Raw genomic sequence first — 23,695 nt, 5'->3', positions numbered from 1 at the left:
GCCTGCTTAGCACTGCACCACCTCACTTCCAAATCTTAGCCCTTCAGACAAAAACCCTATAAACCTGTGTAATTACACAGCCTAAAAGACAGACATGGAATCAGTCAGATTCAGACTTGCCAGCCCAGAGAACTGGATTTTTCCAAGGCAGAGCCTACAGTCCATCAGGAGACTTCTCGCATTTTGTCTGAAGTAAAACATGTAACACTTGAAATAGCACTAACTCAAGTCTCAACAATAAGACATGACAACAAAAGGAAAAGCTGGTGAAAGGAATGTGTTAAATCAGAGCTTCTTCCAGCCTTGTGTGCCTCCACCAGCATCAAAAACAGATGCCTGTGTCAGATCAGGACCACTGCTTCAATCCTCCCTTGGCAATAGGTGCTTATGTTATCTATTTTGAAAGCAGCTCCCCTTTGAAAACAGAAAGGAAATAATGCCCATTCTTTTGGGAGAGCAGCCTAACAAAGCCCCTCCACACAGCAAGAGGAATTCCCACACATAACTCAGCCAAGGGAGACTCCAGGCTCCATCTCCCAAAAGGGTGCACTCGCCACCACACTCACCCAGCAGAGCTGGAAAATGTGCTAGGATGAGGAAAAAGCTCGTGGGACCAGACTGAGAACAAGCATAAGCAGCACAAATTTCTGTAGAAAAGACACAGCTCTGCCTCCCAGAACAGCTCACCTACAGAATTCTCTGATCCTACAGGACTGCTCAGGAAGAGACACCTGTGCACACGGACAGCCATGCATGTGAAAAATAAACTTCCCTTCCAAAGAGAGGCAAAAACTGCAGGAAGGGTTTCAACCCAGGGACAGTGAGCTGACAATTTCTAGAAAATCCTGAGATTAAATTAACATGTTCCTGTAAATTATCTTTTTAGGCCACAGATTCACTTTCTGATGAAGGGAAGTCAGGAAGGAAAGGTTGAACTAGAGAAATATCCAATTAAGCATATATGGAACAGGAATATTACTTGGTCAGGCTTATGCACATTGGTCCAGTTATGGCCACCTGAGACAATTCCCAAGTCTGTCTTTGCACTCCCACCCAGCACATCACATCCACGCTTGAAGTCCTCCTAAGCAGAAGCCACCTACAATTCTTCTTCACCCTATCACTCCTGATTACTGTATTCAAAAATATAAATGTAAACACAGAGTCTACAACGGTGCTTTCTTTTTAAAACTTCACTGAAAAATCAAGCATTAAGAAAACAAATTTAATTGTTTCTCAGTTGTGTACAGAAAACTCCAAAAATCACCATTTCCCAAGTTTATGCAGAAAACCAGCTTTCACATGGGGGGGGGTGTGAACGAAATACAATAAAAACAGTAAAAAAAAAAGTCCAACACTAAACCATCCTACTGTAACCATGAGGTTACAGTAGACATCTTAAACCTCTGGGCTCACTTCAGTAATGAACTTAGGGTCCAGGTCAGAGTTAAACTCCTTGCTACGCCATCAATTGCAGCTTTCCAGCACAAGCAAATGTCATATTTCATTTTCAGTAACTGGGAGGAGATGTTTTCAATACACATTTTAAGATCCATGTTAGAAATTTCTACTAAAATTCGGTAAAGAGGTTTAAGAAATCACTTTGAAGAGCTTAGTTACTGCTGAGTCAGTGCAGATCAAGAAAGCAGGCAGAAGGCTCCACGTAGAGCTTTATTCTCATCAGCTTAAAAGGATTTGTCCATGGACTCAAACACTGCAGAAAAAAACTTCCACACTCAGAAAAATGGGAGTAATTCCCACTCTTTGACCAAGTACACAGAGAAATAAATGAAAGACATTCTTCAACACATCTTCTTTCAAGAGTTAGGTTCTTCTGAGGAAGCTTTCATTGTCCTGAACAAATCACATCTTAAACAAGACTTGGAAAGACAAGTGGGAATAAGAACCCAGGTCAATACTACACTATTCAGGCATGACATACTGCATGCTCTAACACATTTTATATATATACACACAGGACTAAGGGACTAAAGACACTCAATTAATTAGGGATAAATTCATCAACTCATACATGGAGAAAGAATCCAAACGTCACACACAAAATGATGGGCTCCGGTCTGATCATCACCATTGAGGAAGGTGATCTCAGTGCTACAACTGACTGCTTTTGCTAAACATCAGCCTGATCCTGAACGGCAGTGAGAAGAATAGATCTGGAAGGGAACAGCTGTGTTGGAAAAGCCAGACACATACTTATGCCACTGCATAAATTCATGATTTACCCACACTTTCAACTGAGTGTGCAGTTCTGGTCTCTTATCACCCGCCCCCGACAGAGGGGCTCACCTGGGTTACTGAACCACAGTAACATCTGACCACAGCTCAGGAAACCCCAGATGCAGCAAGTTGTTGAGGACAGTTTTAAATCAGTACTGCCCACAAATTCACCCTGCTCTTGCCTTTCCCTACAAATCCATTCATAACCTCCAAGGGATAAAATAAAGGCGGTTGAGGTGGATCCGTTCTGGAGCCTGAATCAGCAACTTTTCCTTTGCCACTCTCCACCCCCAGCAACCACTGAATGCAGTGGAACAGTCCCAACGACAGAAGTGCCACAAGGACACACTGTTTACAACTCCTCTGCAAACAGAAACATTTCCTCATCCCAGCTCAGCTGTGCCCTCTCAGACTTGCAGCCCTTCTGCTGCTCCTGCAAACACAGATCCCACATTTCAGAAACGCCCCAGGACTTGCACTTCCCAGCACACACACGTTTGAATTTTCCCACTGAAATAAATATCCCTAAGCCAAACTGTTTTAAGACTTTGTGACGCTATACAAGTTTAAAAAAGCTAAACTCAGAGTAACTTCAGTAGGCATTTTAATTATTTTAGTAGTGTTGGATAAAAGTAGTATTTCAAGGCAGAGAAAATTACAGATCATCCATACATTTAAAGCTCCTCTATGAAGAAGGAAGTTCTGAGTACTAGAAACACGAGACAGATTATGTACAGCAAATCCTGTAAAGCCTGTATGTGATTTTTTTTGCCTGTTTGCAGCAAGGATGATGAAAGCTTTCAAAACATTTGGAGTAACTCAACACCAACAATCTTTCCTTACCCAAATTACTATGCTGCTCCTGAATTCTCAACACTTGCCACAGAATTCATCTACAACATTCTCAATACCAGACTACATCAAAACAATGAAAAAACCCTGCATATGCACTTTCTTAGCTGCATTAAATGTACTAATCCTAACGCCCTTGTATAAATGAAGTGTCATACTAGCATGTACTATCTAGCACGAGGAAACTATCCTCTTTTTGATTTAATAACTATTACTGTAAACACTCCTTTGTGACTGAAATTAAAACCTAATCCAATATTTACTAACATTTATTCCCTTCAGTACAGAGTAGGAGCTTTATCTTAATGCCCTCCCAACTCATTCATTGAAAGTCTCTGACTTGAGAAGTATTAAGTATTCTGAAATGGTATTAATTTCATTTCCAAAAATAAGGAGCAGGAGTCCATATCAGAAAAACTGACATCAGCACATCCCCTCAGTGCCACAGGACAGTTGCAGCCAGGGGGTTTTGCTGTTTGTGCACACAGATTCTGTCTCCACAGCACAGCTCCTGTCCCAAGAACAGCCCTTCCAAATGCTTTATGGGCTCACTGTATTTGAGCAGCAGTAAATTCATCACTGAACAGCTGGAGTTTTGCCCAGGAAAACAAACTATATTCTACACTGAAGAGAGAGACATGATGATTACGCCTTTCATATCCCTCTCATGCTGAAAATTATGGAATTACCAGAAAACTGTAATCATGAAAATGTTAAACTAAGGAGAATGTATTTTTACAGCAAATGAACATAATTATGTTTACCATATTTGGGCCCAAAGCTGGCTGGCAATTCAGTCTGTATATAGACAGCAGTATCTGATTCACTGTCACAGGATATGAATAAACCAGAGCAATCCAGTGTGAATTACAGTCTCCCTCCCATAACAAAATCAAACATTAGTGTGTACATAATACTATAAAAGCATAATACTACTGTAAATAGCAATTTCATAAATAGTAGTAGCTGACTAGTTTTCACTTTAATTCTAAAAATCATTCTTGAACTAGACTTCTGTAACAGGAGACTTTTGGAACTGTCAAAATGCTTTATTTCTAACAAATCTATGGTTTGTAATATCTTATCATATGTAGAACTAATCTCTGTAGCTGATGAAGGAACAGTGGTGACAAGTAATTTGAGATCATAAAGATTAGCAAAGTAGAAGCAGTAGCATGCATACTTCATAACCCTTCCTCATTTTTTCTGATCAAAAAAGCTGCTTGTGTGTCCTGGGCACAGAATTCACCTCCTCATTAAGGGCAGAATTTTTAAAGCTTAATTAAATATAGATGAGATTTTTAAAATAGCCCTAACTCATCTTGCATAGCTGGAGCCAAAATAGGATTAGTTATAAGATCAAATATAGCACCCTTCCAGTTTATAAACCTCTAATACAAATTCAAAGGAAAAGACAGAGCCCAAACTTGCCACCTGTAACATTTCCCCCTTTGAGACCACCCAGAGCTCAGTGCTTATCTAGCTGTTCTGCCTGCTTTACACACAGACAACTGAAAAAACCCTTCCCCTAAGAGCTGCTCAGCCTTGTGCAATGCTGTTAGCAGCTGGTTCGGGCACAAGCACTGGGGACAGAGGGATCCTCTGCCCTGTCCCAGCCAAGGCCACAGTGGCAGCAGCTCCCAGCGCTCAGACTCCAGATTCCAGCCCTCCATTAGCTGCTCCAGTAATCCCACCTGCTATTTCAGTCCACACAATAATTTGTTGCCTTTCATCCACACAACGTAAATGCCAAAATAAGCCACAGGTCAACATCAGAAAGCTGCACACTGAGGAACTCTGCAGCAGCCTTGGGTCCCCTCCATCCACTCCTTACACAGAGAAAGCTGCAAGAAATTTCTCACTTCAAAAGCAATTAGTAACCTGGGGTTTACATTTTATATGCTCTTCCTATGAAAACTAGCTTGATTAAAGTTATTTTCCTTTCATTAAGAAAAGCAAGTATTTTAATATTTTAACAATTGTTTTGCTGCTTCTTTCAAAACAGAGTTAGCATTCTTAAAAATGAAGTTAATTTCCTTCAATACAAATAAATTTACATGTTTGGAAAATAAATCTGGTGTAGATGCTACCAAGGAGTATAAATAACTTCCCCCAAGAGCTCTTTGCTAACAAATGCACACACAGAATTCTGCTGGCACTCTCCTCCCTCCCAGCTCTGAGCTCTGCAGTAACTATACAGCAGGGAAAGGCACACAGCAGTCACACTGATGTGCACAGAAATACTGATGGAATGGGATTTTTGCCCTTAAAAAAATTGCCTTGTTCTTACGTTGAAAATTATTCACCAAAGAACTCTCAAATATTTCCCAATAAAATCATCAGTAGTTAAATAATTATCAATCCTAACCTACAACATATAAAACACAGTCACACCACTTTACCGTGTCCTGAAATTAAAAGTACTGAGAGTTTTATATAAACAACTAAGCCCTCAATCATGGGCATGATTTGTCACCAGGTTATGTGCCAAATATTTCTGCACTGGGTTGTGCAAGAACTCTTTTGTGCAGCAGAGGATACAATGGGATATTTATGCTGGTATAATGCATTTTGAAAGAGAAACAAATGTAATGCTTTAATCCATAAAACAAATTAACACAATGGGATTGATCTATGCAGTAGAAATACAACATCCAGAGGCAAACCTGGAAACTTAAACTTTGATTTTTTCGTTAGCTCTTTCTGAAACCTCAGGTGTGTTCCCCCCGAAGCACCAGGTCCCAACAGTGGCACACACCCACGTGGAAGATCCCAAGCCCACACCATAGCAAATACATGCTAGGGCATCTCTCCATACTCCTTAAAAGAGATGGATTTTGTTCACAAACTAAGACAGGAGAGTAACATTTAAAATTTTAAGTGGCATCTTCTGATGTGTCAATTATACTTAAAATTTATTAGCAACATGAAAAGACTAAGGTTCAATTAAATGATATTTAGGTGACTCGAGCCATGCTGACACTCCTTCCCAGCAGCTTTTATTGACAAAGGGCTTTTCTGCTGCCCTAACAGTGACACAGTAAAGTTCTGCCAGCCACGAGACATTGCAAAGACGCCAAATACATTTAAGCAATGTCTCAATACCAGCTGATGCATCTGCCACGGATTTGGCCAGGCACCTTGCACACACATTTCCCCAGTACCAGGTTTAGAGAAGTGACCTTTTCAGCACCAGGACTGTCTGCGCTGGTGCCAGGACCCCCCCTCTGGTACCAAGCAGTGCCCATGACTAATCTGGCACCAGCAAGGAGAAGGCTACAATGCACAAGGCTCAGCATCAGGGCAATTCCTCAGCCTGGCAGCTCCTATTGTGTGTATTACTACAAACTCCCCCAGGCACCATTTTTAGCCACTGCTGGATTTCCTCCCTTCTCCCATCCCCCAGCCAGGCTCCAAACCTTGAAGTAACCTTGTTCTGTTTCCCCCCCCCAGAGACAGCTCCATGCCTGAAACATAACCTCTAATCTTATTTTCTATTTCTAGCATACAATTCACGACCCTTATCCCAATTTTTTAAATTAAATATCCTCCGCATTGCACACTCTGCTTCCGACAGTCAGGACAGTGCATGGAGTATGTCAGAATTTATAGCCATATGTTTCTTGTTGAGGACAATTTAACATTGCTTTTAAGAGCATTAGAAACAATGTATTTATACAATATAGGTTTAAAGCTTTCTCTGGAAAAGATATTAAACACTACTGTCAGTACTCCACTGCAAAGAAACAGCTTAATTTGTTGGAAGGTTTATCTAAAGACCTTAAAATACAACAGACCTGCACTTCAGGGCAGTTTGCAATGCAGAGCATTAACTTCCAGCAATTATTCATACTTGAGAGACTACCCATGGACATTAGGTTAAAGTCTTGCAAATTACATGGGTTTGTTACAAAATCTCATCTGACACCATCTGTTTATGAGAACTTTGCTTAAACTTGTTTGGGTTTTTGCAATGACAAAACGTGTCGCTTGTTTGCCATCGATTCTGTAACTTTTGTTAAACAAAGCCAATTAAAAGTGCCCTACTGGACCAGACACCCATCTAGGCCACAATGGCAGTGGTCAAGGTCTCCACTTTTAATTAATGACCACTATCCATAACCCTCTTTCCTATTTTTACCAATTATACCCGATCTGTACAGTTGCTAGGGCAAATGTTTTTCCATGAACAAATTCTCCCACAAAAGCACTTTGATACAGAACAGCTCCCAGAGGAATGAAAAAAGGTTCCTCTGTCTCTGAAGTGCTGAAAAACAAGAAGTTTCCAGGACGCATCCCAAGCCTGGAGGTTGCAGCCTGACATGGCCAGGCCCTCCTGCAGCTGCCAAGAGGCACAAGCAGCTCTGGGTTTGCAGCAGCCACGCTGAGCACGCCTCTGCCCACCCCAAAACGAGGATTTCAGCCCCAGGAAGCAGCCCAGGAATGAGGGGAGCTGGGCACTGCTGAGCCAGGGCTGTGCTCACCCTGCACAGAGGGCGACCTGCTCCCTGCCCCATAGGGACCCCCCTCACTGAAACTGAAGGGAAAAGGGAATTCCCATGGACCCACACCGCAAAACACTTCTAACACACCAAGACAGAAGCAAGTTTTTCAGAACAAGGCCAACTATACTGATATGACTTGATTAATCAGAGAATTAGCCAGCCTAGGACGCTAACAGCAAAGAAATTGCCGCTAGTACTTCACAAAATTACTTTCCAAATTATATTTCAGACATGAACAGTTACAGAACAACCTGACCACAGAAGCAGAATTAAGAAAGAAGACCATGACCTTAGGGGACACAATATGTAAATTTTTTAACATATAATACCTTATCAATGTGCTTGACAATCAATATGGGTTGTTTCACACCATTTTGCACAGGCAGTTCTAGTAAATACCATCAGCTTGTTCTGCTTCTCTCTCCCACTCCTTCAGCCTCCATCCTACTCTCAGCAGGGCATCATTTGAATTTCTTACCAGCTCCACACAAATCGAACAGTGTAAGTGGGAGGACTGCCTTCAGCAATTAAGAATAGAAAGAGATAAGTGAACACATACAGACTAGAGAAAATCAAGTGTGAGAACTCTTTAAGGTAGCAGAGCTGGATTCTGGAATGGGCTGAAAAACAACAGAGAAACTGAAGTCAAGAGTCACCTCATTAATATATTTATCCACCAATGGGAATCATGAAACAAAAGTTATCAATGACAGGAACAACCCATGAGATTCATTCTTAGGTGACTCATGGGGGATAACAATAATTTCTTTCTTTAAAAAAAAAAAAATATATATATATATATAAAATTACACTGTCAACATAAAGAAATACAAGTGAGGACTGCCTGATCCCTCAGCAAAAACATGATGTTATGAACCCATATTTTGAATGGCAACTTAATTGAGTCTTAGGGGTCAACATTTGAAAACTTCTCTACCACACCTCAAAATGAAGACTCAAAGCATCTTAAAAAACCTCACTGAGACTCTCATGTCAATGAATGACAGCCACAAAAATTTATCATGCCACTAGGAAAGTATGTGGAAATATGTTTTCAAAAGGATACTGTTAGTCAAATGGAAAAAGAATATCACAACAGCCCTGTCCAATAACCCAGCTTTTTAAAAATACTGAATTAAGTATTTTATGGACAGAGTAATAAAATGCATCATTTAAAGAACTAATATAATATTGCTTGTCAATGTAAATAAAATTTAATTTTCCCACAGTCTCTGCCTTTACTATGAAAGGTACTGAAGCAATTCTAAGTCTTCACTGAGGACAGCAGTAAAGTCTTTAATTTTTCAGCACTGTTTCCACTCCCATCTTTCACAAACTTGTGGGAACACAGCATAGGTGGTTTTAGTTATGCTAAGAATATTCTTCATTAGTCATAAAGAATGAAACCCAAGTTGTACCAGAGTGAATCCATACGTGAGATCATTTTAAAATCATTGGGAAATGATTTCTCTTTTCATATGGAAAGGGCTCCTGGAGCACAGTCACTGATGCAGGCTGGAGCTGCATGCTGATCTGTGCCTTCATTTCCAATAAAGCATGCAATGCACATTCAACTAAGTCAAAACAACCCTTCCAACACACAATCCTTTAGAGGAAACATTCAAATTACTAATGAGCACATGAAAAGCTTTGAAGCTCACTGAAAAAAAAAATAGCAATTTTTTTTATATTTCTGAAAGAAAACCTGAGAACTATTTCTTGAAAAATCAGCCTTTGACTTGGAGCACTGGAGCATCACCAGGTAAGGCAGCAGGAGCTGGAGCAGGGCTGCTGTCACTGCTGTCCGTGCTGGAACACGCTGAAATGGACACTGAGCACCCAGTGCCTGATGGTTTTCTTTGATACTTAACAACACAGTCATTAAACAAATGCTTAAAAATTAATTTAACAACTCCATTTAAATTAGTATATATGATCTACAAGGATATCAACGTGATCCAGTAAACACTGAATTAGCCACCATGCCTTGTGACTTTGCTACCTGCCACAAACTGCTGGCACACCTGGCTGAGCTCACAGAGCTTCCCTGCCAGGGAGCCTGCTGGGAGGACACTGCCAATCCACCCCTCAAGAACCTCAGCAGCAATCTTCTATCTGAACACAGACCTCAGCTAAGACCTTCCCACACACTCACTGCTTCCAAGTGCCTCCAGCCCCAGTGGAACCATCACACAGCAGTTACAGCTCAGCCAGGCTCATTTTGGACAAAATTCAATGCCCACGCTCTTCATAATCAATATTACGAAAACAACAGCTTCCACAATGGCTCTGGAGAAGGTAAGTGAAATTATTATTTAGGAAAAAATTTCTCCTTGCATCTGCTTTAAGATAAGGAGCAAAGTAACAGAGCCCAGGGAACAATGAAGTGGTTGGGAAGAACCCTGCTGCTAGACCTTGACATCTAAGGCTTGAACTTCCACTGCAGCTCTTTATGATGCTCTCCATTTAATGACAATGCCCCTTCTTCCACATTTTTTCCCTGTTAGGCAGGCTCTGACAAAAACCTGAACCTGTGTGTCCTGTGCCCCTGAATTACTGATGGCAGCAGAAAGTGCCAATGGCTGCAGCACAACTGAACAAAACAGCAAATGCTTCTGCAGGAGAATTTCCATCCACTCCTGTCCCCCACAGTGCTACATGGGAAAAAATAGGGAGCTGTGTTCCTACTCCACCAGTATTCCTTCCTTCTACAGCTCTGTAAGGATTTTGCTCTGCTTTTGGAATCATTCTGTTAGGCAATTACTAAAAAATATCTATATTCTACATAAGTCCACAATATGTATCTGTAGAAACCTCTCAGGGAACACTATAATGCATAAACACAGGGGTGCCACATTTATTTTCTGCATTTCTATTCATAACCTCGAGTTTGGAGTTTCCTGCAAATTTTGAACACTAAAAACATATCCTGCTTTCTTTCTTCCAATTCAACAACACCAGTCCATTTCCAATTTCTTTTCCCTACTTTTAGATTAACTCCACCCAGCTTAAAACCCACAGTATCAGACAAGCATCCTTGCTACACACTGAGGTATTTATAGATTTGGTTTTGTCCACAGCAATACAAGATCTGGATTGCCTGCATGTACCTAACAATGCTGTTACGTGCACGCTGCACAATGCACGTTCTGCCCACTGAGAGAGTCGAATTTCAATGAGACATTTTCTCAAAATTTCAAGTCTAGAAATAAATAAAATAATTACCTTCCTTCAAAGCATCCAGTAACACTCTACAGCTGGAGCAGGCCATACCACTTTGTGCATTGATTTTATTAGGAACAATGTGTTCTAAAGACAGAACTGGGACTAACCACAATCAGAGTATTATTGGATACACCAAGGGTTTATCCTCTGCTACCACTTGTGCATTTCCATGAAGCAAGGAGAGTTTAAGCAGTGCTTTAGCTGCCCCAGGGACGCTAACTCACACCAAACCGAGTAACAATAACAGGAAATCTTTTGCATTTTCAGCACGGCAGATTCCTCTCGCCATCTTTCAGCTAACATTCCAATCCTCACTATGTAACACATACAATCAGGAGAGTTTTATATGGCAATTAAAGTTTAAAGCAGGAAAAAAAAAAAAAGTAAAACTAAAAGTAAGAACAAAAATAAGCACGGGGGAAAGGAGAATGACTGGATTCAGCAGCATTAAAAAAATGAGATGATTCTGTGCCTGGCAATGAAACTGATGGGTTTTTTTACAGCATATCAATATAACAATATTCAAAATTCAGATGAAACTATATTTTAGGACTCTCAAATGCTATTAGTGAGGCATCCTGCTGCTTTCTGAGCTGCTGCATGCCTACCAGCAAATCACTTTAAACAGCAGAGTCACTTGTAAAATGGAACCTTAGCTCCTCTTACAGCTAATGTTTTATTCTCTGTCTCAAACAGAAAATTATTCCATGGACTGCTTCTCATATTTTTCAGGTGATTATGCTGGCATTTTTTTGCCTCTGAAGTTGAAACATACACTCTGTTTAGGGGTCATTTCTTTGTCCACACTTTGGTCACAACAATGGACTTTTATTAGTCCGAACTGACACTTATTTACTACTAATAAAAACTATTTCAATGTTAAATTAAGCAACCTCTACTAGTAAGCACCTAGAAGATAACTACTCAAGAAAAAGCATCAATGAAAAAATCTTGTGGCATGGAGGTTTTTACCATATACCAATGTTGTAAAAACCTGACTTATCCTGAATTCACAGAATGTTTTGGGTTGGAAGAAGCTCAAAGCCCATCTCATCCCACTCCTGCCATGGGCAGGGACACCTTCCATTACCCCAGTTATGCGTGGTTATTCCAAGGGCCCCTCCAACCTGGCCTTGGACATTTCCAGGGGTGGGGCAGCCACATCTTCCCTGGGCACTCTGTGCCAGGGCCTCGTCACCCCCCCAGGGCATAATTTCCTCCTAATATTTAATCTAAATCTACTCTCCCTCAGCAAAGGCCTTCTCCCTTGTCATATCACTACATGCTTTTGTGAAAAGTGACAGATTTAAGCTTGTTATTCATAAAGGGATTTTTACCTAATATTTATAGTTCTAAAAGATTACATTGAATAGTCTCTCTCAATTACTTATTGAGTTCATGACTATGAGCAGTGGGCTTTGCTATGTTTCTTACTGTAGTCTTCTCTTATTTAACAAAACCCAACATTTTGAACAAAGAGAAGAAAACAAACAAAGAAAAAGGAGAGGCATTGCAGTGTAAGTGCAAGTAAGCCACAAGTACCTGCCACACAACCTTCAGCCCACCACCAGTCCAGGATGAGGCAGCATCTTCCATAAGGAAGAACATGAAGCAGTAGTTTTAGGAAAAAAGCCATTTCACCAGAGAAAACAAAAACTAGCTCTTCCCTTCACATCATCTACAAAGCATCACTTTTGAAGTATTAGTCCTGTAAAGGCTGATTCTTACCAAAGAGGCACACAACATCTGACCTGCTGTGCTGGAATACCCAGCAGTAAAGACAAAGGCATCTTACACCTAAGGACACACAGAGATATATTTAAGTCAATTTGTCAAGTGTTTCCCTCCTCTGAGGGTTATTCTGCAGCTGCAATTACCATTCCCTGCTTTTTTTTCAGAATATATGAATTGGGTTCTCTGAGATGACAAGGTTTGGACTGTGTCAGACAGAAACCCACCATCCTTTGGCCAAAACACTACCTGCCTGACAGTGGAAGGCCAGAGAAAGCCACTGAACTAAAGCACCTAGGCCCATGGTTTGATGTAAAAGAAGAAATTAAAAAAACCCTCAACACAAATCCTTAGCAACAGCTAAATAAAGGATTTTAAGTCCACTAAGGCAGCAGCGCTTTGAGGCACGATGAGGTTTTTCACATGCTACTGAGCACAATAATCAATATTCACACACATCTACTTGCAATTTTGCCTAAAGTCTACTGTTCCAAATTATACCAGTTTAACTTTGCTCACATTAGAATTCATTTTAGAGAAAAATATTTAGCATAGACGCAATATGCAAGATGCCCTGCATTTATATTATAATTTATTCTTCAACACACTGAACATCTGAATCAAAACACAGCACACCTTCCCGGGAACACTCGTGATTATGAATACTGGATCACTTACAAAGCTTTAAGTCAAAAGGAAAAGGAGCATTATTATGTAGTGTAGAAAATTTAGTAAACTATACTTAGCCTTGTTTTTGTTAGTCTTTCATTTCATGCACAGTGAAATACAATCAACACAGCAGAGAGAATTCATGCTCCAGACCAGAATATACCAAACAGCATATGCAAAGAAGACACATTACCTCCCTGAAAGCACAATAATTTTTGGAAAGAAACTGCTTCATCTGTCCTACAACAATTTCAGAACAAAATACAGATACAACTTTCTAGCAGAAATCAACTGACTGAAATATGACATTTTCTCCTGTTTCAGAACATGACTTAAAATACCAGTAACAACATATGACATCAGACAGAGAAAAGCACCCAACTGGCTGCAATGTGAAGCCGAAAAAAAGCCCCATAAAAATGTGAATGTCTCAGGAAAAAGAGCAAACTACAACATTAAGCCAAATGTCATACAAAGTCATGTCATATAAAACCAGCAGCAGTCTTCTTCATCTCTCACACTGCACAAAGCTAAGGGCCATAAAGGCCTTTCAAGTGAAACACAGCAAAGATGCTGAAACACAAGAGAAGGCAGTCTAGACAGACATTTCCATCAATAATCCCCCTAAGTGAATCATGAATAAGAGGGTAAGGATAGAGGAACCTGAAGAACAGCAACATGCCAACCTATAGACATGTCCTCAGAAGCTCAGTTAAAAATCACTGCAAATTGTCACACACACACCCCCCAACAATGCACTGCACAAAGAACAAACTGTGCAGCTGTTTAAGAACAAATTAAACTTATACACTGCACCTTTAACGCCAGAGGAGCTTCTCAGCCCTGCCCTCTGCTAGCCTGAGCCAGAGCAATTCCCACACCTGGCCAAAGAACACCCTTCAGAAACGTGCCCAAATACACAGCAACCACCTGGCACCTCCTGGCAGCTGAGGGACAGCTCCTGGGATCTGACAGGCACCTGAAATCTCTGAAATATGGAAAAGGAGGGCACACACAGAAGAGCTCTCATCTTCTAACCCGTGCTCAGCAGAAGCACAAGTACAGAGCAAACCATGGTCTGTTATTCGTCTGACTGTATCAGACAATCATCGTCAAACCTCCTACAACCCAACCATTCCAGAAACTAAGATTAGAAAAAAAAAAAAAAACCTAAACAAGCTCCTTTCCTGCTGCATCTGCAAAGGAAGAAAATGCACTTTACCCAAAAACAGTTCCCTAAATCTTGTGTGTCAACTACAGATTTAATCTATCATACCAATTCATCACCACAAAAATGTAACATTCCTATACAAAAACAAAAAATGTATCATTAGTGGTTTTCAACAGATTTCATATCCAGAAACATCTGCAGAGCAACGGATTCACTTAACCAGTCAAGGAACTTTTCTAACCACTAAACCAAGCAACAGATTTACTTCAAAATAGCACAGGTCAGATGTACCACTTTTGCACATGGAAAAAGCTCTAAGTGCACTTGACCAGAGACTGCCAAACCAGACCATACACTGTCCCACAACCCAACATCTGGTCTTAAAACGGAATAGTCATTCATGGGAAAGACAACATTTAAATTCGCATTGATAAGCTGAATCTGTAGAATATCTTTGCTAAGAAGAAGATATGAACAAGTCTGTGTTAAATTCATAGCCAAATTTTATATAAAATTTGCTCATTATCGAAGTCATTTTGTAATACCTGCCTAAAACTTTACAAGGTTTGCTCCTCTTTGGGTCTGGAACGAGGTCAAAGTGCTGAATTCAACATCACAATCTGCTGCCCTGGAAATTATTGCAGTGTTTACACAAAGAAGTTTATTATGAGATCTAATAGGATTGCTCAAAAAAAAAATGTTTTCCTTCTCCTTCTGAAAGCAATACAAGACAGACAGAAAGACTCCTTTGAGTAAGGACTTCTCCAACATTTTAATACAGAACCAAGCATGTTCCCAAAAGCAGAATGTTGCTATAACATGCTCTGTTTTTCAGGGTTTGGTTCTAATAACTAACATTTCTTTCCAGGACTCCGTACAATTTTCATCAGCAAGAAACAAAAATAAGCCACAGAATTACAAGTTCACATACACTCACATTTCTTTAGGAAATTTAATTTTTAGTTGACCCACCCTGTTCTTCTACACATAAACTTCAGCAACTTCTCTTTAAAAACAGCCAAAACAAGTGTAGCACTACCAAAGCCTTAACCTTGTTTCTGTCAGAAGATGTACAACTATTCACACTGGTGGAAGGACAATTTATTTGTACTGCACTATGAGTTACTGAAGGATGCCCAGTTTGCTCTCTGCACATAAGGAGCGTCCAAGTACCCACTCACACTCTGCTCTCCTGCCAACAACAGTCTTGGTTTCACCAAGAATGTGCACCACTCACAACTGAACCCAGTAAAACAAAATTCTTATCATTACCAAGCTTCTTCATTCTCTTTTGTTTATTTAGCAAATTAAAGGTTTTTGTTCTTCCTAAAGAACACATGCATATTCAGGAGAAGATCTATTTTTCATCATCATATTAAAGTTTTTGATTGCATCATTTGCTTGCAAATGCTTATCTCACATAGCAAAAAGGGTTGATCTTATTGCCTTATTATTTAAATATCTGCAAGTTGTGTTGCTCAGCTGGAAAACCACAAATAAATACCTATGTGTTTGGTAAGAAGCTAAATAAGTTTATTCTGCAGCTGAGAAACATGCACTGATGAAGCAGAATTCTGGAACAACATCTTAGCACAGTTTTAGTTAATGCTACTCCACACCACCTGCCCTTAACTCCTGCTTGGACCAAGAACTGCAGACATCTCAACACAAGCAGCATTGCTACTCTCCCCTCCCACCAAGTACCTTCTCTGCTCAGCATCTTTCACTCTTTTACAAACACAGGGACCTCTAACAAATGATGAACACCTGCATTCATTTTTACCTGCATTTGACAAATATGGTTTCTTCTGAGTATCTGCAGATTACAAACTCATCCTACACTGAAGTTCCCCTGAAGAAGGACACACAGAACTGGAAGAATAGCATTTTTAGGTACCCTCTTCCTCCTTGTATCCTTCCTCCTTCCACATAATACAAAACCATCTGGTGCAAGACTTGCAAATAGCATTCTGACAAACATTTTGAAATACCCACCAGAAAGAGGCTACGTTCCTCAAATCTTTTGCAGTCTGGCACAGAATTACATTTACCCACTGCGATCCTTCCCCTGTGATTCCCCAGTCCTCCACTGCAGCTGTGAGGATGCAGCCATGAGAAGAGTCTCTCCAGAACAGGAGTGTTTCTGTGTGTGTCCTTCCTAGGCACTACAGCCCTCTCTGCTTTTCAGCAGTTTTGTTACATGATCATATAAAAAGAATATCTGGCTTCTTCAGCATGAGATTATCAGCTACAAATATTTTTAAGGGACTTGAAAAAATATTACCTTATACTTAGACTCTTAGGAAAGATCTCCAGAATTTCCTGGAATGTGAGCGGCAGACATTCAGGTGCTTTATCTTTCTCCAGGGAAGTCCTTGTGCTTGGACTCAAAGTGTTCCCAGGTACACAGCCAACTTCTGTAATATGTACAGAAGAGCAGGAAGGTCAACTTTCATTAAAAACTACCTAGTATCATTGCCCTGAATATCCTGGTATAAGACAAATCATGTGGACACGCTTCAAAGGATCTAATTTTACCCCAGTAAATCCAGAGGAATTCCCAACACCATCCAGAAACTCACAAACATACCAGTTATGACAGTCAGGTAATCTACTCGGGAAACTAAAAGCACTCAGTTACTGTCAGGATTAGAGATAAATTTCATTGGTAGACAACCCTCACATGAATGAATCACACTAGAGATGCCTGTGGAGAAATGGAAAAAAGGAAATCCCTTGCTCCTGCTCTTCTCCTACCCTCTCCTCTACAACTCTGCTTTAGAGTTCCCAAAATGTGTTAAAATAAAGCATTAAAGAAACTAAGTTCAATATTATTATTTCTATCAAGGGAAACAAACTTTCTCTTACATTCAGAAGCTGTTTAGCTTGAGGAGATTTGTTCTGTTCCCAGACTGCAGAGTACACGACACAGGGCCCAAGGAATTTTCTATAATTGGACAGTACCATTTAAATGTCAACTTTGAGTGCACAACTAAACAAGAGTCACACCTAAACCACTGCTATTAAACAGCCAGCTGACATGTACCCTTACAGCATTCTAACCAGCACATAGGTAGTATCAGGAAAGAACAAAAATAGAATAGTTCAACATGAGGAGTGACCGACAGGCTGGTGGAAGAATTCTCCTGCTGAAATTTTCCAAAGAATCTATCTTTTGCAATGCTGTTGTACAGAAATGCTTACCAGAAAATGTTAATGCCTGACAAGTACCCCACTGTAATATGACTTGATAAACCACAGAGTCCCATTGACCCCAAACCCCCAACCACTTGAAAAAGCAGAAAACTGTTAGGAAAGCCAGCAACAAAAGAACACGAAGAAGGAACAATGAAAATCTAGCTACCCTAAACCAGAAAATACTCATCAGATATTTCAGGGAGAAAATGTTACTAAAAACATAAGCAGGAATTGGTCACAACTTAGGGATGCATTGTAAAGATGTCTCCTAAGGCATTATTTTGTCAATGTGACCCTACAGTAAAACATGGGCAGTTACTCTACAGTTACTCTACAGTAAATTTTTTTTAAGTTTTTGGTTTGCTTTTTAGCTAATACAGCAAAAATTCTATCTGCCAGTGCTATCATGCTCTCCTATGAGGGCTTCCCTTAGAAGGAAGAATATTTATTTCCTTAGTGCAAATGGTTCTTCAAAGCCAAGTCCTAGAATATCACACTTCCAACTGGAGTTGGATAAGCTGCCGTATGTTATCACCAGACTGAAGCCAATTTGCCATCGATGGAATGCAGTATCACAGCTGGGAAAATGCCTGACATGCTGCACAGCCTCTCAAAGATGCCTGAAAGGCTCACAGAGCCTCAGCTACTCCCACCTCAGACCCACCCACACACTCACAGACATCCCAGGACTCCCCCAGCTGTACCTGGGGTCCTTTGCATTCCCCTTTTCAGCCCTTTTCTGTCATTCGTCAAAGCTTGACCAGCATTTCTAAACCTTCTATTCTGCTTTTTCTCACACACACTCACTCCTTTTTCTTTTACTCCAAAGCACTCCAGCCTGAATCCCTGGAAGATGGTTTGCCTCACAAAGCTTGTGACCTTAACCGAATCACACAGATCAATTCCCCAAAATTTATCTTAAGTAGCCAATACATTAATTCATTAATTACAGCAGGGTAAGACAAGACTGACATTCCAAGACCACAGTTCTCAAAACAATTTGTCTAGTTACATTACAGCTCTTCAAAGTGAAACACACCTCACTACCACCAAAAGTATAATTTTGAAGTTCCATTTTAAAAGTATTTTTTTTTTCCTCTCCTTGCTTTAATCACAGTTTTGACAAAATTCAAGGGACTGGACTAAACCAGTTTATCCACAGCACACTACAAGACTGGAATCCCATCAGACCAAATTGGCAATTAACCTGCAAAGCAGAATTTGTGAATGGAATGTGTCCTATTCCCTCACACGCACCTCAAGTGTTTCTTTGATGGCTGAAAGGACAAATGTCTAAACAACTCCTAACGTAAAACTGTCTTGAGGTACATGAACAGCAGAAGAGAAGAAACACAAGGCCAGAGGTGCAACAAACACAACTTCAAGCTTCTTGCCAGTGAGTGTGAAACCTATCTTTAACATATTCTACTTAATTTTCAAAACATTTTTTCATCCTACAAGCCAGAATTTCAGATTTTACAGGTATCAAGACACAGGACCTCCTATGGTTTAGATCCACAGCCCCCACTAAGTTTCCAGCACATACAAAATCCAAACAGAGCCTGTAATGTGCCATGGCCCAGAAGCAGGGGATTGCCTGCAGCTTGTCACCATCACTGGATGCCCAAAGGCCTGGGAAGAGTATCCAGACACATCACCAAGCTCTAGGAGGAGCAGAGCCATTACAACACAGACTTTTGTCAAGTGCAGCAGCTCCAGTGGCCCTCAGAGCCAGCTCCAGCACAGTACCCTGTGATGAGGTTACCCATGCTGCTGGAAATGTCATCTTTCATGTACAATATAAACCCCTTCTGTAGCTACTAACAATACCCTGGCATTGTTTGCAACACGTAGGTTGTTGCACTGGCTAACACCCAATTCCTGTAATAGTATTCTATCTACCTACAATCACCACAAGAAAATACTCATTCTCAGCCCTGACTGGCTCTGCAGCACAGCAGCAAGCTCCCGAGAGCTGCCACACTCCAGCAAGTTCTGTATCTCCCTGTGCAGCTATCTGTCTGCACTGATCAGACACTTCTCTAGAACTCTAGAAACACCTAGAGATCACTGGGAATAAAGGAGCCCTTTTCATACAGCACAATTAGTCATATCAGCAGTGATAGCTATTTTGAGCAGCACGCATTAATCACTATCATTAGCAGGATTTCTGGTGTACCAGCATTCATTGTACCAAGAACAAGTCTTTTCCTATTACAGTACTACCACATAAACAAAAGCAGCAGCAGCACAATTTCTCTTGACATAACCCTGTTTTGAGTAAGGCAAGTGGCACCACTTAAAATGACTGTCAGTGTCACGTTTATAGAAAAGCTTACTTAGGACAGAAAAATACAATTGTTTTGCTGCAAAGAAAAACTGGCCACCATTTGTACACTGAGGCAGAAGGGGTGTTGAAAACTAATAATAGTGGGAAGTAGGGAATAAAGATCTCAAGCTGGAGACAGCACACCCTCAGAAAAATAAGATGCCAGTGACCAAATCCAAGCTGACGCTCAAGAAGCAGAGAAACCTAGATTTCACTTTCACACATCAGTAGCGCACATTTGCCTTATTACATTTTATGAGGGATTATTTACCTGTTAGCCAAAATTTCAGAGTCTCAGAACAGACTTTCACCCGGATAAATATTCCCCATATGCATCATTTCCAGCTTCCTAACCACCCTGAGTAACTCCTGATGCAGAGTGAGAGCGGCCAGAGGAAGCACTCCTGCCTTACACCCACCAAGGAAGCAGCATCTCAAGAGGCTGTGGAAAGCAGTGCCTCTGAGCTGCTCCTAGCCTGGCTCCTCCAAGCACCAGGAACACCTACACTGACCCGAAACACACCTACATCACAACCATACATTAAATACCTAGAAAGTTCTGCTGGGAAACAAAGAACAGAAAATACAGGAACAAAGAAAAACCTTCTGCAAGTCTTGAACTTGGAAAACTCGCCATTCTTTACAGAAGGGTCCAGCTTTATCTTCTGCAGAAACATTGCCCGGTAGAAGACTTGAGCCAAGTGCAAAATCATGTTGGTACCCACGATACACAAACAGCACCTGTGCACATACCAAAATGGGCCAAGACTGCTGATCCCACGAGCTGCATACCAAAACCTTCATGTGGCCAGGAGCCACACAACACATGCCACATACCTCAGAGAGGTGAGGGAAGGGGTGCTTCAGCCGCCCGTGCCCACAGAAAACAAATACAGTGTCTCAAAAGCACCACCACCTCTTTGCCCACAGCACCGAGCTGAGGAATCAGAAACATCCAGCATCAATAGCCTTAAAACCCACCAGCTGTAGATGTGAGATTGTCCAACAGCCACCCGGCAGTTACAGATGCAGTGCCATTTTGGGAGCCAAGCCTCAGCCTCGTGCCAGCTGCATGTGCCTCCGAAGCCACCTCATGAGCCACTCTGCAACACCGAGTTTATTGCAGCTACACACCACTGAGGTATGGCCCTCTTCACAGCACCCAGACATCTGTGCCTCTATAAAAACAGTAATGATAATAATAACGGCAATTTATACCCGTAACAGGGTTTATAACCTCACATAAAACAAACAAATAAGACCTTCCGACTGCTTTCAAGTTCCTAAGCCGACATTCATCCGACAAATACATATCTCTACCATTTCCTCTCCACTCAAACGAATAAAACCCCTCAAGCAGGGAGAAGCAAAGGAGCATTGGTAAAGTTTTAAGCTACAGCCCAAAATGCGTTATCCTCTTCTGCTGGCAGCTACCATATGCATGCAACATAAGGCTCGGCAACAACAAGCGGCACTCGAAGCTCGCATCAGGTGAACAATCTGTACGCAGCCCCTGCAGCGGCCGGGGACGCAGCTGCCCGCAGGCCCCGGGCCGGGGGGCGCGGAGCAGCCCGGGGGGCCCCGAGCCCGGCCGGGCTTTGGGCGGCGCCGCTGCTCTTGAGCTGCCCAGCGAGCCCTGCGCTGTCACTCGGCTCTGCTGCGCGTCCCGCCAGGCCTGGCCACAACAAGCTCAGCTCTGAGAGCTCCTGCTGCCGGTTCTGCTCTCCCTCTCCCTGGTTCCCTGCAGGTCCTGGCCATCTCAAGACTGTGGTGTGCTGCTTCCAGGACACAAAGCTGGGGAAGAGCTGGCAAGCGCTGCTGCAGGAGCTGATGGCCACAACCACAACTCTTTTAACTGTACCGTGTTTTACCAACATGCAGTTTTACCAAGAGATCCCAAAACTACACGAGCCATGCTGAATAAAGTGCACTGTGTTCACGTGTAGAAATCTGTTCTACAGACTGTGTTTTACAGCTCAATACACCAACGTGTTCTTTCTCACTATCTGGAGGTATTCAAATCTGCTCCTATTTTGTTATCCTACTGATTTAATTGTATTCAGTGGAGTGTGCAGGAAGTGGTTCTGTCAACACTAACAGTGGAGTTACACACAATAGTCATATTTTTTATTCTGACTCCCTGGATTTATTTACATATTGTTACAGGGTGGTTTTTTTTTGTTTGTTTTTTTTTTTTTACAGTGCTATATAAAAACTTTTAGCACATAACTATCCCTAATGAGCAGACATTTTATTTGAAATTTACTGCAGATTAAATTTATAGATTGAGAGCATAAAGGCACAAAGGACTTGTAGGAATTTTAGCCTTAAAGGTAACATGTCTTACCAGATGGCAGGAATTTTAGACAGACTGTGAAATAAATAGGAAGTTCACACTTCCTGATATAAACAGGGCATGAAAACATGCAATTCAACAGAGTGTATAATAACCAATGAAGAATAAAGAGGAAACTCTCAAGGGCTAGAAAATAGGTGGTATAGGTATCTATTGTGACATCATACATTAAAATTATTTTTTGAGGTCTTACAATGCAATATTTAAAATGAGTAGTCTATTTTTAGAATTTTGTGAATTCTATTTTGAAAGATGGTAGTAAGATTAACTATTTAGTAAAGTCCTATGTAAATCAGCATAGAATAGATGTATTCAGTTATGTTTTCTCCATTGATCTTACATATAAGAGTGCTTTCCAAGACCTCCCTTGAATAGGAAGGGAAGGAAATCAGTGCACAGTTTAAACAAGAAAAAAACCGTAACAATGCTTTTTAAAAAAAAGAGGAAAGCAGCTTTGAAATGTATTATGTGTACAACTCAATGTCATAGGCTGTAGGAGGAAGAAATCATTAGGAAAAAAGAGCAGCACTGGCACAATAGCCTTGTGCAGATGTTAATAAGGATATGCCTATCAGCAAGGTGTGGGATAAGATTAGAAGGATGAACGTTAGTAATATAATCCCTAAAGAGTGTGTTGAAGGAAAAACCTAATTCACAAGAGGTTGTTTCTGTTAACCAGATGGATAAGTGTTTAGGAAAAGGAAATGTGGGGAAGACCGGGTGATTTTGGAAAACAGACTTGACCACTAATGTTCTATTGTATCAGCAGTGATTTTCCCTTTGTGGCTGGTAATCACTGTGGATGCTGTAGTGAGGGCGTGTTGAAGTGCAGGATGAGCAGTGTTGCCCTGGTGTTCGGGCTGTGTGTGCAGGTGGAGCTGAGCAGCAGTGAGCACGCAGCTCTGGCCGGGCTGTGCTGTACAGTCTGTACAGTGTGCCACAGCCTGACCCACTCCTGCTGCCTGCATGTTTGACAATGCAGGCATACATGTAGGCAAATCGACCTTCTAAAAATACATTTCACAAATCATCCATTCCAGCTGTCAGGGTGAGAGCAGTCCTTTTGTCCTGCAGTCCTGGACAACGAAAATCCCATTTCAGACAAACGAAATGTAGTCCTTTGCTGCCCGCCAGGAAAGCTGCTGACCTGTGCTTTGTGCCCTCGGTGCTCTGCCCACCATTGTGTCCAACCTGAGGCTTAGCACACAGCTGGCCTCCTGCCCAGGGCTCTGTAAACAGCACCAACTGGCAAAAGCAGGCGTGGGCAGAGCCCCCGGCGCTCCCCGGAGCAGCTCCTGCCCGCTGCTCCTCAGGGCCAGTCCCACTCTGGAAAGACTGAGCATGGCTGGCTATAAATGGCCTCCTAAAAATAAAAAGAGGCACAATCACCTTTTCTTGTCAGACAAATCAAAGAGCCAGAT

At 41.4% G+C, this 23,695-nt stretch overlaps 1 protein-coding gene across 3 annotated transcripts in view; it reads right to left on the bottom strand.

Annotated features, from left to right (window-relative positions):
- GARRE1 (granule associated Rac and RHOG effector 1) overlaps window positions 1–21,241 on the bottom strand; it is a 59,054-nt gene extending 37,813 nt beyond the window's left edge. Inside the window, exons 1-3 of one of the 3 annotated variants that reach the window (XM_041490559.1) lie at window positions 20,756–21,241; window positions 20,522–20,659; window positions 16,676–16,808 (exon numbers count right to left, since the gene is read on the bottom strand). The gene's annotated coding sequence lies outside the window, so the exon portion shown is untranslated. Of the gene's footprint in view, window positions 1–16,675; window positions 16,809–17,259; window positions 17,339–20,521 lie in introns of all 3 variants that reach the window. The other 2 variants (XM_041490558.1, XM_041490557.1) reach the window with 2 other exon arrangements.
- Window positions 21,242–23,695: the final 2,454 nt, after the last annotated feature.

This window comes from Pyrgilauda ruficollis, unplaced genomic scaffold (genome assembly GCF_017590135.1).
Source record: "Pyrgilauda ruficollis isolate IOZ18807 unplaced genomic scaffold, ASM1759013v1 scaffold124, whole genome shotgun sequence".
NCBI lineage: Eukaryota > Metazoa > Chordata > Aves > Passeriformes > Passeridae > Pyrgilauda > Pyrgilauda ruficollis.
The sequence above is the reverse complement of the archived record's forward strand: the minus strand, read 5'-3'. Positions and strand labels throughout refer to the sequence as shown.